Source organism: Anticarsia gemmatalis, chromosome 15 (assembly GCF_050436995.1).
Source record: "Anticarsia gemmatalis isolate Benzon Research Colony breed Stoneville strain chromosome 15, ilAntGemm2 primary, whole genome shotgun sequence".
NCBI classification, from domain to species: domain Eukaryota; kingdom Metazoa; phylum Arthropoda; class Insecta; order Lepidoptera; family Erebidae; genus Anticarsia; species Anticarsia gemmatalis.
This window is the reverse complement of record NC_134759.1, coordinates 6,547,078-6,560,242: the sequence shown is the minus strand read 5'-3', so window position 1 is coordinate 6,560,242 and position 13,165 is coordinate 6,547,078. Positions and strand designations below refer to the sequence as shown.

Sequence of the window (13,165 nt, the reverse complement as noted above, 5' to 3'; positions counted from 1 at the left end):
TCAAAAACTAGGTATTGTCAATTTATTTTGGACAGCAGGCTGGTGTTTTGAACAAGCGATGACACGTAATTAATATTTTACTGGGTGCAGATTATGTTATTAAGTAATCAAAATCAGCCCGAGAATTATGCTTATACAGATAGACTTATCTACCAATAGAAGATTAATTGTACAACTTTGATGATAGGTAAGATTAGTTTCAAGTAAGGTACTCTACTTGTTTCGAATAGGTACTTAATAAACTAAAATTGAAACTATTCCTCTTAATTTACCTTTGAAGGACTGCTTCTAAATCTTAGAAACGTTATTGCGTTCCAATGACCGGAGTTTGAAAGCAAAGATTTGAGAATTATGCGAATTATGGATTCCGTGAATTACTTTCATATTTTTCTGTATTGAATTTCAATTTTGCTCCCGTTGTGAATCTGCTAGATTGCCTGAATCAGATTTCAAGCAACGAAGCTTAACAAGTTGGATTCATTTATGGTATTTTTTAGGTTAGGTTTTCCTTGCCCAGTAAATAAAATAACATAAAAAAAAATAGTTACAATTCATAAGGAACAGCCGAAAATATTTAAGCTAAATGAGCATAAAACCAGACAGAATGAATAAAAGATGAACAAATTAATTCGTATATCCTGTTTGCTACCAACAAATCCCTTATTACCGAAGGTGCAGTAAAAGACTACTAAGTGATTGCTCAAGAACAAGAGGATCTTAGGCTCGAAGCCCCTAACATCAAACTACGTTCATTATCATCGCTTACTCGGTGATTACAGGCGTACACACTAATTCCATTAATTGTAATGGGGCTATAGGGAACTCGGCCCCGAAATAGGCAATAAGGATCAGATGATGGTGATGATAAAATTGTTCAAGTAAACCCTCTGTTTTTTCGTTAACGATATAACGTGAAGCTTTTAATAACTTCATGATTTTTCGCGATGACATCACAAATTGCTATATGATCCCGTATATTAATCATGGTTGATTGTAAGCGGACGGCTATCACGCCCGACTCCGAAAATCCACAACAATAGTGTCCGCCACCGACTCAAACAATGTAACGTTTGTCTTCCATTCACATACACATACAAACACCAACGCGTACACGTGTGTGTGCCATCAGAAATCGCATGCGCGCAGCATCTGTGCCTCTGTCCCTATCTCCATTTGCTTTTCGGCCGAAACGATGTAAAGTAGTTATTGAATTTCAACTCTATTTTCTACAATGTAGAGTCTAAAATGAGTTGAAGGATTACATTCCCAAGCGAAGTTCTAACGGGAGAGTGTACGGCAATAAGCTTCCAGGACTCGGATTTTTTAGATGTGTCCGGATCGCGTGGAGGCTGGGACGTATCGCTTACGCGCGGGCTCGCTTTGAATATTGTTACGCGGCTCGAATCTACCCTCGCTTGCGGTTTAGACAACTGAGTGGTGACAAAAATATCTTAATTACCAAGTGTTTTGTTCTGTGATGGATGGTTCGTCTAGTTTGTGGAACAAAGTTTTGGAGTGTCTTGTTTAAAGGAGTGACTGTAAGTCATTATCTTTATTCAATTTTAATCTATTGTTTTATTTCTTACTGTTACTTCTCAAGTTTAAGGAGTTTGTTGTTTGATCGAAATTCTGATTACTTAATCTTCGGTATTGAATTATGCTTTGTAAAATAATAGAGCTGATTCTGGTCTTTTGAGTTGGTGGATTTGTAATTTGAAATCAACGCAAAATAAATAATATTATTAGTCGTCTTTAAAATAACAATATGTCTATTTTAAATTAACTGTCTATTTTTCTCTACAACAAACATAATACATAAATGAGTAATAGTTTTTTTGTAAGCGGAGATAAAAAAAAATAGCGACATTATGTCTCGTTAAATTATGCCATTAAAATTATACAACCGATACATAAGCCTCAATTTAAAAGTTCTTCAGGATCTTAAAGGAAGGCCCTTTTACAAAAGCGGATTCAATTTGAATAATTAGGGATAAAAATAAAATGAATAATTAACAATGTAGGTAGCAATTAGTGGAATAATTATAAACCAATTATGAAGAGGAAATGGGTGCCATTGTTGTTGAAAATTGCCAATTACGTAGATGTAAATACCATGTTATATTCATGCACAGGTACGAGTGGGGTGGAGTCATACTAACTGAAAACATTACACACCTTACTTACGTTACGTATGCAGTGTTATGCCCACTCTCCTCCCACTGCTGAGACTGTGAATAGCGTAGATTACGGATTACTATGATTTTGCTCACGCTTTTGGGGGTAATTCTTTAAAAAAATTCTGAGTACATTTAGCGGTAGTTTACCTATTGAATAGCGTTTATTTTTATATGGGTTTTAACGCTATTGAATAGATAAACTACTCTTTTAATGTACTTTAGCAACCGGGGGTTAGACAGTCAAAAAAGCTGTACTTGGTTAAGAATTCAAAGGATTTTTTCTACCATTACCGTATGTTTTTAAACTTTGAAACAGAAGCGTAATTCTGCAATCGCTACTGTCGACGAGAGTTTGACATTTAAAATGCTGCCAAAATAGTTCTAACCGGGCCCGGTAGAGGCGTTCAACAGATTTTCGTGTAAATTTCTCGATAGCTAGCCGGTTGTCGTTAGTCGATAGTAGTAGAGAATCGAGCTACAGGAATTTGGGTATTTGATTACTAATGTCGTGCTTGAAAAGTATATAGACATACCATTAGGTCGTTTTTACATCGCCATATAACGGATGCTATCAAATAAATATGAAAACAGATCAAAAGAATTAGTCTACAAGGTGATTACGAGTTGATTTATGTAACACCGTAAGTCCAACGATATCTATCAAAACTGCTATTTTACGAGCTTAACCTATTAATTTTCTAATTTCATCGCGATTAAACTTAGTGATATATGATATTTTAATTATGATTACGGCTACACCGTAAATATTAATATAACTGTCCCAGATTAAGGCATGGATTTCCTCGCCAAATGAGAAAGATTTTTCTGAGAAATACCTTTGTGAATAAAAAAACATGTTATTTTTTTGGGAAGGATAATTTTATCGGTTTCTGCGGGAGTTTTGTTACCAACCCTTTTTGTAATCAAACTGTATAGTACCATCTCAAGGGGCTTACAGTACAGACAGATTGTTTAGTACATAGTAATTACACTGGAGAACAGCATCTGGAATCGGATTAGGAAATACAGTAACAGTATATTCCGTTTACTACCTGAGCGCACGATTCATTGGAAGTATTTCGCTGTGTGCTGTAATTGTACTGACTAAGTAGTACGTGTACCGAGAACCCAATTTAATTACCCTGTTCTTGTATGTTTCTAGTTGTTTAAACAAGATTTCCTTGTTTATACAATTCGGTGTGACATTCTAGGAAATTTTGATTTTCTGCGACATAAAGTTGGACTGTGAATATTACGAGTACGATTCTCTCTGTCCATAAATAGACGTTTTGCATTTTAATTTTGTTATTTGAGTTATTTTTGCTGTGTGATAGGTTATGCATGTCTAAATATGAATAGCCAGGTTCAGCGTTATTGATCATTTAGCCAGTTAACACTAGGTTTACTAAGTAACACATCTTGGTTCCAAAAAATGGTCAAATATCCTACACAGCATATTTTTGAGACAAAAATATTGTACCAAGAACAAAAAAGACCTAAGCAAAAAACCCTCAAAATCGAACACGAAGACCTAACTAAAATTAGCTCAATAATCCTGTACTCGCATCTTCAGTACATCTTATAGAATAGTAACAGAATAAGCTTGAGAATCCATACATATTGTATCCGTATGTTGTGGACACAAAATATAGTTATAGTCCACTCGCATTGTTAGGCTTTAGAGTACATATTCTATTAAGGCATTAGATAGCACGTGACAGCTAATTCTAACTAGGCGTCTGTTCAAATCGATTTTGTAAATCTTGCTCTAGGCTGTTGAACGACTGTGATAACGACGAGTAGTTACTGATAAAGCAAATGAAGTGTGATTGATTTATTTATTGCCTATGATCAGCAATACTAATGGTTATTTGGGCTTAAGTCGAAATTAAATTTATAAACTAAAATTGATGAATTTTCATTTGAGTAAACAATTGAGAACATAAAATATGACTACGATGTAAGGATGTGAATGAAGCAAAGGAAGTTTGTAGTTAGAAGGATTGTTTCAAATGGCGTTCTTTGGGCTCTGCCCATACACGTGATATTATGTATGAATGTAAATATAACCAAAACTCTTAGACCCACGAAAATCATCAATTTAATAATTTATTGTACCAAATTAAATATGGGTTATGTTATTCGAGAACGGCCAAATTTATATTCATAACAGAATTACATTAATTCACAAATAAAGATAAACTACCGCAAAACAATAACTTAAAAATACGTGGCTTACGAAAATGTAAATATTAGATTTTTTCTCTCCAACCCTTCATCAATCATTAGGACTTATGTAACAATGAACTATCCATCTTAGAGATAAAACGACCTACAATTCTTAAGGAGATTTAAGTCTTAGGAGCAAAAAATATTGTACAGTTATTTTCCATACAATTATTTTCTTTTTCTACTTCGCCGAAGTCAGTTGTCGGTATTGTTGAATAACTTGGGCTGTCTGGGAACACAAATATTCTCTCACAGTTGCGTTCGCCTGATATTATCTTTGGAGACAGCTCTTAATTAGTCTGAGACGCACATGTTACTAAATATTATTTCCTGTGACTGAATTTTAGTGTTTGTAGAACTGAAATTCACTGATACGTATTAATAAGACAATTAGTACGAGTTACTAGTTTAGTTAATAGTTGTTGAAAATAGTTCAGTAGCGAGATTCTCTACTACTAGCCGATTCTCTGCTAGCCGATCGTCGAAAGTCGATAGTAGGAGGAATTTGCGCTACGATAGGTGTAATTAAAATGGGTATTTTTATTTAAAGAAGCTGATTTAAAACTATTATATGGCTACAATTGTTGATTTTTGAGTTTACTGTTCAATAATTAAGCATGATAAAGACAAAACTATGTCTACTCTTTGAATGTAATAAATCTACTAGTGCCTACCACATTGAATAATTTCTATAACAAATAAAATTGAGAGGCATTCACTCCGAATTCAAATTGTTCCTAAACAAATATCCTACTTGCTATTTTATTAGATATATTCAATTGTATTCCAGAAAATTGCTCTATCGTAAATCAGTTTCGGAAAAACGTGTTTTGGACAAAAAGAGGGCATTTTCCGGAGGATGGATATCGGCGGCAAACGTGACTGTGACCCAAAGCCCGTATTCAAATCACGTAAAATTTTAAGACGTCCAAACATTTAAAAAAAAAAAAAAAAAAAGACAACTCCCGCACTAAGAATTGCTCTTGTGTCGCGGGGACTTTTACAAACATACAAACAACGGACACAAAGCACAACCAGACCCGAAACAATTATTTGTGGATCGCACAAATAATTGTCCCGTGTGGGAATCGAACCCACGACCTCCCGTTGCAGTGGTTTCGGCGTGGCGACCTAAAGCACTGCGCCACGGAGGCAGTCAAATTACAGAATTACAGATTAGTAAAAAAACAGACATTGCTAGGACACTTTTGTAGAAAACAAACAATTTGTGATTGATCGTTCGCCGGCTGGGTGGCTGCGTGAGTAGGACCTTTCTATAGCTTTTGCTAGATATAAATAATTCACTTTTTAAGAGGTACATACCTAATTAACGTTTTTAAAACACATATGTTTAGTTTGTGACTTACTAACCCAAATTTTATTGAATCTAACTTAGTTATACGGGCTGCAGATCAAAAATCGATAAAGAAATACAAATATTTCCTATTTACTAAACGGTGATGCTACCAATGACAAAAATACCTATAAAAATATCAACGCCATTCAACGCACACACGCAAAGTTTACGCAAAATTAATCGTTTGTTTACACCACAAACACTTCGAACACACTGTTTCATGTTTTAAAAGTTACACGAACACCTAAAACCTTCCGGTACACGTTATATTTCGAGTGTTTATCCCGTTTATAACAGGCCCGCCATTTCCTTTGCAAGCATAACCAAATCGGATCATGGTTACATTTTACATCAACCCCGCAGCCTATTGCGAACACAACCTTATTTATTCTAAGCGCGGCTTGTTGTTTTAGTATATCATACCTACAACCTGAGTTTGTAAAAAGGGAAATCCAATTTTCCGCTTACAGAGTTCGTCGTCGCTCCATCTGTGCACTGGGACTAGCCGGTTGTTGCATATTGCTCTAGCTTTTCTAGAATATGAGGCTATACACCTGTGCCTCTCGCTATATTTAAATTACGCACTCACTTATTACTAGAGCTTCGTTTTTTGGTTGAGTCTGCTTACTGGCAGTCTGGTTTCATTGTCGATATTGTCTTTTTGTGGTTTTTTTATTTAATACTTTTTCTACCACATGATTACAAAGATAAGTTTTAATAAAACATGTAGTTGTTAACAATTTGATCATATGTGAACTACAGTAATCCTAGTGCTGGATTTTCAACATTGCGATGTGTTAAAAGTTAGGAGTATAATATTACCACTATCCCACAACATTCTATAGCAACGGAATTCAAAGCAAGTCTAACCTAATTAAAGCCCATTATGGTTTTACTAATTAATTCAGATACCTGATACTAATCAGGCAATATTACTAATACATATAGAAGTGAATTTGATACGGGGAGAAAATTAAATACCGACCGACAACATTAATTCGTTAAGAATTTTCCGTATAACATATGAACGTTAACTCGCGGTCGTATCAGTTTAACCCATGTCAGAACTTTTTCAATTATGTTGGCGAGATAACACGTACTTTGTACAAATATATTTATTATATGCAAGTTGATGAGGGCTCTTACGAACCTAACAAACTTTTCCCCTCATCAGAAGTTTGTAAAACTCAACTATATAAGATTATGGACCCTTAGGCTATTTATTTGGTAGATATTAAATATATTTGGAAGGAATTAGGTAAGTAGTTGCCTCGATAGTCATGTTTCAAGAGAAACTGTAAGTTCCCAAATCAACTATTTTATTGATCCCAGTTAAATTTTCATTTGTTTGGTTAAATAAAACTTTTGTTTTCGAATTATTTGTTTTTTTTTTATTTTTCTTTTATTAATATGTTTAAAAGCAGACTGACTTTATTGTATAGCTAATAGCTATTGACAACACTATTAATTATAGTCGTTAGAACAAACATAAATAATTAATTAATTTAGACAGAGCTACTTAGCTTTCAGGAAAATGATCTTGAAAAGGAAATTCTGAGAGTTCAAACAGATTTTACTAAAATATTATGTCTTGGAATCAAGGAATTTATCTTAATTTGAAACACCCTATTATCTCTCCAACAGCTGTCCGTAAAGACAGTTAGGACTTTATTAAATAGTACCTAATTATCATGATTTAATAACTTAATTTGACACCCACGGAAAGTTAACAGTTGCTGAATCTTAATTAAGATTGAAGTCTTTATATATATTACTTAAGATATTTTGATAAGGAATTTGCTAAGTAACTGAAGGAACTATAATCGTTATTAATTAACTTTGGATTTTTTCCGCTTGGAAACAATGTTGGCAACAGCGATAGAGCCTCTTTAATGCTTATGTTCACGTCAAGTTCAGTACCGCGATTCTATAGCTCTACTGCTATCGATACTCGATAATATCGATAGCAACATAGAATAGCGTGATTCTCGACAATCGTGACCATCAAGTATCGACAATTTGCTATTGAAAATGTACTGCAAAAATGGTTTCTATGATGTCCATAGAGGCGCTGATCAGATTTTCATACAAAATTATTCGATAGCTAATCGGTTGTCGATACTCGATAGTAGTAAAGAATCAGGCTACAGTTGAGTTCAGGGTAATGTACAAAACTTTGTTCTTACATTATCAAGGTAAAAATATAGTAAAAAGACTTACAAAATTTAAAGCAGATTTCAAATGATAAGTCGATGGCCTTAAAATATCATCGATTTATTTTCTATTCTTCAAAGCAAATCTTCACCGTGACAGCTTATTTTTTTTTCGTTAATAATCATTATTCACAATTGTACTTATGTTTTATTCCATAAAGTTAAATACAATATCTGTCAATAGGGACCGCTTTTATTCATTCGCTGTTCAAAAGATTTACGTTCAAGTATTTCTTATAATAAATTACTGGCTTTATTATAAAACACGGCTTTTGTGCAACTCTGACTAAAATAAATGACGTATTTATGGCTTATAACTTTTGTGGATACGACTATTTTTATCTAAGAATAATGAAGTGATAATATTTTTACCGCTGTTGCACTTTTGTAACGTCCACTGCCCTAGTTTGTGACTTTTCCCAAATACTTTCCTTTGATTCCACTCGTTATTATAAAAGTCTAATGACGCAAGATGTATATGAAGATGTAACAATCAAATAAACTTATTTCGAAACGAGAATTTAGGTCTGCTACGACCGACCTGTCGACCGTAATTTACATATACAATCAAGGAATTTCCACTAACAGCATTCCTTCGTAGGATCCTACTTAACTTTATTTATTTAATGGAAAATCTACATTTTAGTAAGCGGTAAATACTTCTTTGGCTATAATGGTGTTAATAAACACCTCTAGTCACTTTGAAGTCATCTGGAACACAAACTATGTCTCAGAATCGCCACTAAACTCTCGATCTCGACATTACTTCATTTAATATCAGTGGAATTCGTTCCTAAGAATGGAACATGGGTAGACAGATACAGAGCCATGTTTCATTTCGCCTATAAATTGTTAACCTTAAGCGTCTGATACTCTCGGAAGGAATTCGAAGGGCCACTTTGTACGAGTCGTGAAGTTAATTTTAGTTACAAATAGTGCATGCTGTTACTTGATACACTGACGGGCGACAGCTCTAAATAGTTTGAAAAATAGCCGGTGACTTGTAAAAAATAACTAAATGTAGCGATGTTCAAACGAACAAAAATAAAGTGAAACTAGGCGTATTGGTAAAGACGTAAAATTAGACATTGAATCTATGAGCCTCCGTCTAATTATCTTAACAGCAATAAGTGCTTTTTAATATTTTGCCGTATTTTGGGGCTTTTGTCATGAATAACTAGCGAAGTTTGTACATTAAAAGAAATAAATGATTATTATTTCTAGGACAGAGCATAAACTTTTTAGTTTCTTTGTTTTATTAATATAAGTTTTATGGTTATTGTACGAATTTTGTTTGTTAAACACATAATCTATAAAACTTTTTCTAGTCTGGCCTACTACTAATCTATTAGGTTGAACTAGAAACAAAAAAAGTTCCAAGTAATATTTGTCCAGAATACGTAATCGAATAAACTTTTCGTTTTACGCAAAAACTAAAGTGAAATCAGATTATCAGAGTAGCCTTTCGTGTTATCCTTCGAATATAGTTGTAGGTACAACCCATACTTACATTACAAAATATTACATATTTCATAAATTGTAACATGGAAACCTAGGTACCTTTGTTGCAACGAACGAAAACAATCTCATATCGTGTTACTATTCCGATCGTGTACGGATTTTGTTAAGTTAGACATAAAAAGCTGAATCCAATTTACCTTGCGGGTAGATAGAAATCTGTTATTTCTTCCATGAATGTATTAGATATTGTTTATTTGATTTTTTGGGTCCGAGCAATACAAAACAAGCGGTCTATTCGGTACAAGGTTGTTAATATTAGAAGCTCATTTACATTATATTGTACTCCAATTCAGTTCTTTATTGAAAACAAAGTTACAAAGGTCCGAAACTGGGAAATTTAGCTCAATATTTGTGTCGTTCCCGTTTAATTGAGACCGAAATAGCGCAGTAACCGCAGTGTACTACAAGCTACAGAATACAGAAATCGTTTGGAGTTACTTCGGAAAAACGACTAAGAATTTACATTTGTGGGTTTTCCGCAGTCGAGAGCCGCTTGCATGAGCCGTAACGAGCGTTAAAAGCATTATGCAAATGAGCCAAACTGTACATCGGGTGATTAGATTAGAATAAACTGTGTCTATTATTTGAAGTGCGGGTACTATCTGTCCACAACGATGTTAGTTAATATTTACGTTAATTACATGGTCGCAACTGCCCACAAGAATTGTGTCGTTTACTTTATATGCACATATTATCTACATAATCAATGACGTCTTTGCCATTGAAACTAATAGGTATTACGGAAACAGGACTCCTACACTCATTTTGCGTCATCCATTTTCTTCGTACTTGTCGTAGTTATTCGTTGGTTACTGAATATGATTTCCATAAACATATTACTCTCAGTCAAATGACCTCCACTGTAGAGCTCTTGAACTTTCGATAAAATAAAACATAGTATTCCATTTATATTCCGTAATTAAATCATATTTTTTGCAAGAAAAATTTACTGTGGTCCAAATTATAGGTACATAAAATTACAAATACTTGATGATAGATTCGAAATTCACGACCTTTTTACGCCTGCATCAAATAGTTTGTGATCATTTTAACTTTGTCTATCTATCAAACAGAGGAAAGGGTCCTTGTTCCATCCCACATTGCATTTCCCGGGCGAGGGTCACCACTCAACATCGTTTCCTCCCTAACTGTTAACGGTTCCCTGGATTATAATGCCACTTCAATCCAACAAGAGGTACTCCGAATAAGGTTCTTCTACGCTTTTCTTATTCTGATTCAAATCAAAACTAGAATTAAAGTATCAAAGGCTAACTTATTTATGTTTACGTAAGTCCTACTTTTATAATAATTTATTACATTTTTTATTGAAAATATTTATTTTATTAAATGAAAATTCCATATATATCGTGCCCAAAATTTAATCCTAAATCTTAGTAAGAAAAACTCTCGACACATTTATTTAAAAAGAAATCTAGTCTTTGAACTAAAACATAAATGAGACTAATATATTTTCTTCATGATTTGCAGAACTAAACAACGTTGTCATCCAACTCTTTAACTTCCTTATACAAGTATAATCACCTGAAAGTAACATCGTTATTCTCCCATATAAACATTAGTTTTACCCTCACAGGACGACCAAATTGTAATACAAACTAACAATAACATAGCAGGAAACAGTAATACAATTATTCTCTTCTTTGACCCACTTATAAGCAGCTATGTTTGGGAATCCAAATGCTATTAACCTCTGAAGCGCCCGAACACACAAGTGTACATAAGGCCTGTTCAAAGGAAATGAAAATATTAATAATATATTTATTACAAAAATTCTTATTATTAGGTAACGAAAAGACGATAGGAATTCTGCTCGTCAACTTTGTACGGTTCAATCTGTGCAATAGAAGCTTATAGGTATGCATACGATTTCCTGTTATATATATAATTTTCATGGCTTATGTTCTAAATATTTTAATGGTTACGTTGATTTAAAAAAATATTGTGAGAGTAAAACTTTATTTTGCCATCATTGCAGAAAATAAATGTTTTATTATATTATTTTAAATTTAATAAAATAAATTGAATATGAAGAATCATCTTGAGTTCCAAAAACAACAGATTTTTAATTGAACATTATTTATTTTTCTATTTAAAAGCCCTGCTCATTGAAATAGCAAACTTTTTTCTTGAACGAAGATCTTTTGCGTGATTGAATTAATATGATATAGCATAATAACTTTCTACTGAGTGCACCATCCTACGCCTATTTTATGCTCTGGATATGTGAAAAATTTCATTCAACCAAAAATAACATTCACAATAAAAATAAGAAACGGAATTCTTTATATCTCTAGCTGAAATACATTTCACACTTGAGTTATTTAATCGTCAAAGACAGTTTGAATTTCGAAAACAATTTCTCACCCATTAATTGGCCAGTATTTTCAAACAGATGTCAAAATAACTACCAACATCTTAAAACCAAAGTCTGGAAGATTACATTTATTTTTTAATGGTCAAGAACGTTGATCCTGTTTGTTCGTGGTTAAGACAAGACGTACTTAATTCGTTCTTTGCACACGAAAAGAGTAGATTAACCTCAATTCCTCGTAATCCTACTGCTGAATTTCGAAACAAAGCGACCGTATTGTTGTAGGTACTGAAATAAAATATATTGCGGAAGTAATACGGGTTCTCTCTAATTTATATGTAATTCGATTTAAAATGAAGTAGTTGATTAAAGTATAGTAGTACATTGTGTTTTTACTTACTCAAAAAATTTCAAATAAATACCTCCAGAAAAAGAGTTCACATAATTGCAATAGGGATATTGTATATATTTACATATAATTAATAAAGTACATATCTGTAGGCACTGGACAACTAATACTGAAATTTGTATAAAAAATACCTACCCTCTTAGATAGGTATAATTCTTTTAAATTAAATCTTAAAAATAGAACAAGGAAAGAAAATCAATCACTGTGTAAGTGTTTTGTAAAAGGCAAGATACGCGACGTAATCAAAGCTTAAGCGTTTTAGGAAACCCGCGCAGATCCTGCCGCAAATCACAACTAGATTACTTTATAATTATATTGTAAATTACATCAATTTAATTTTATTACAAGTCCCACAAGTGTTCATCGATAAAGCGGTGATAAAGAACCATAAAATTGGTAGCAGCCTGCCCCGAGGTACGGCAGCTTCGAGCGCGTAATCAAATTGTCGAATCATTTTGTTAATTACAGAAATTTGATTGCGTTTGATTGTTTACATTAACATTTTGATTTGATGTTTATTTTGTTGGAGTTGTTCTCTATGATTACTGCTGGTGTTAATTCCGGTGGTGATTTGCGGAAGCACATTTTTTGGTTATTTACGACAAATTTTAATAACCAAATACAAATAAAATATTATCGATAATTTTTTTATAGATAATATTCACTATTATGCAAAATTTAATTAGACGGAAAGAAACTAAACGAGTAACAACGAAACATTACCAATAGGTAAGCGTCCATTTGTGAGAATACTTTGGTAATACCAAAAACAATTTCTAGTAATTTTGTTCACAATATTTGGTTCTGGCATCGAGAGCTCGACAATATTTAGCTCCGCTTGACCCGATGCAGTTGATAGTCCATATTTATCCGAAACGACTGTCATCTGGATGCAACTACGCGATTTCTAGGGTACTCTGTGCAGTG

At 33.3% G+C, this 13,165-nt stretch overlaps 1 protein-coding gene across 1 annotated transcript in view; it reads left to right on the top strand.

The window, feature by feature from the left end:
• Nucleotides 1-1,347: 1,347 nt before the first annotated feature.
• LOC142978791 (lachesin-like) overlaps nucleotides 1,348-13,165 on the top strand; it is an 82,098-nt gene continuing 70,280 nt past the window's right edge. The window contains exon 1 of the mRNA XM_076123362.1: nucleotides 1,348-1,538. The gene's annotated coding sequence lies outside the window, so the exon portion shown is untranslated. The remainder of the gene's footprint in view (nucleotides 1,539-13,165) is intronic.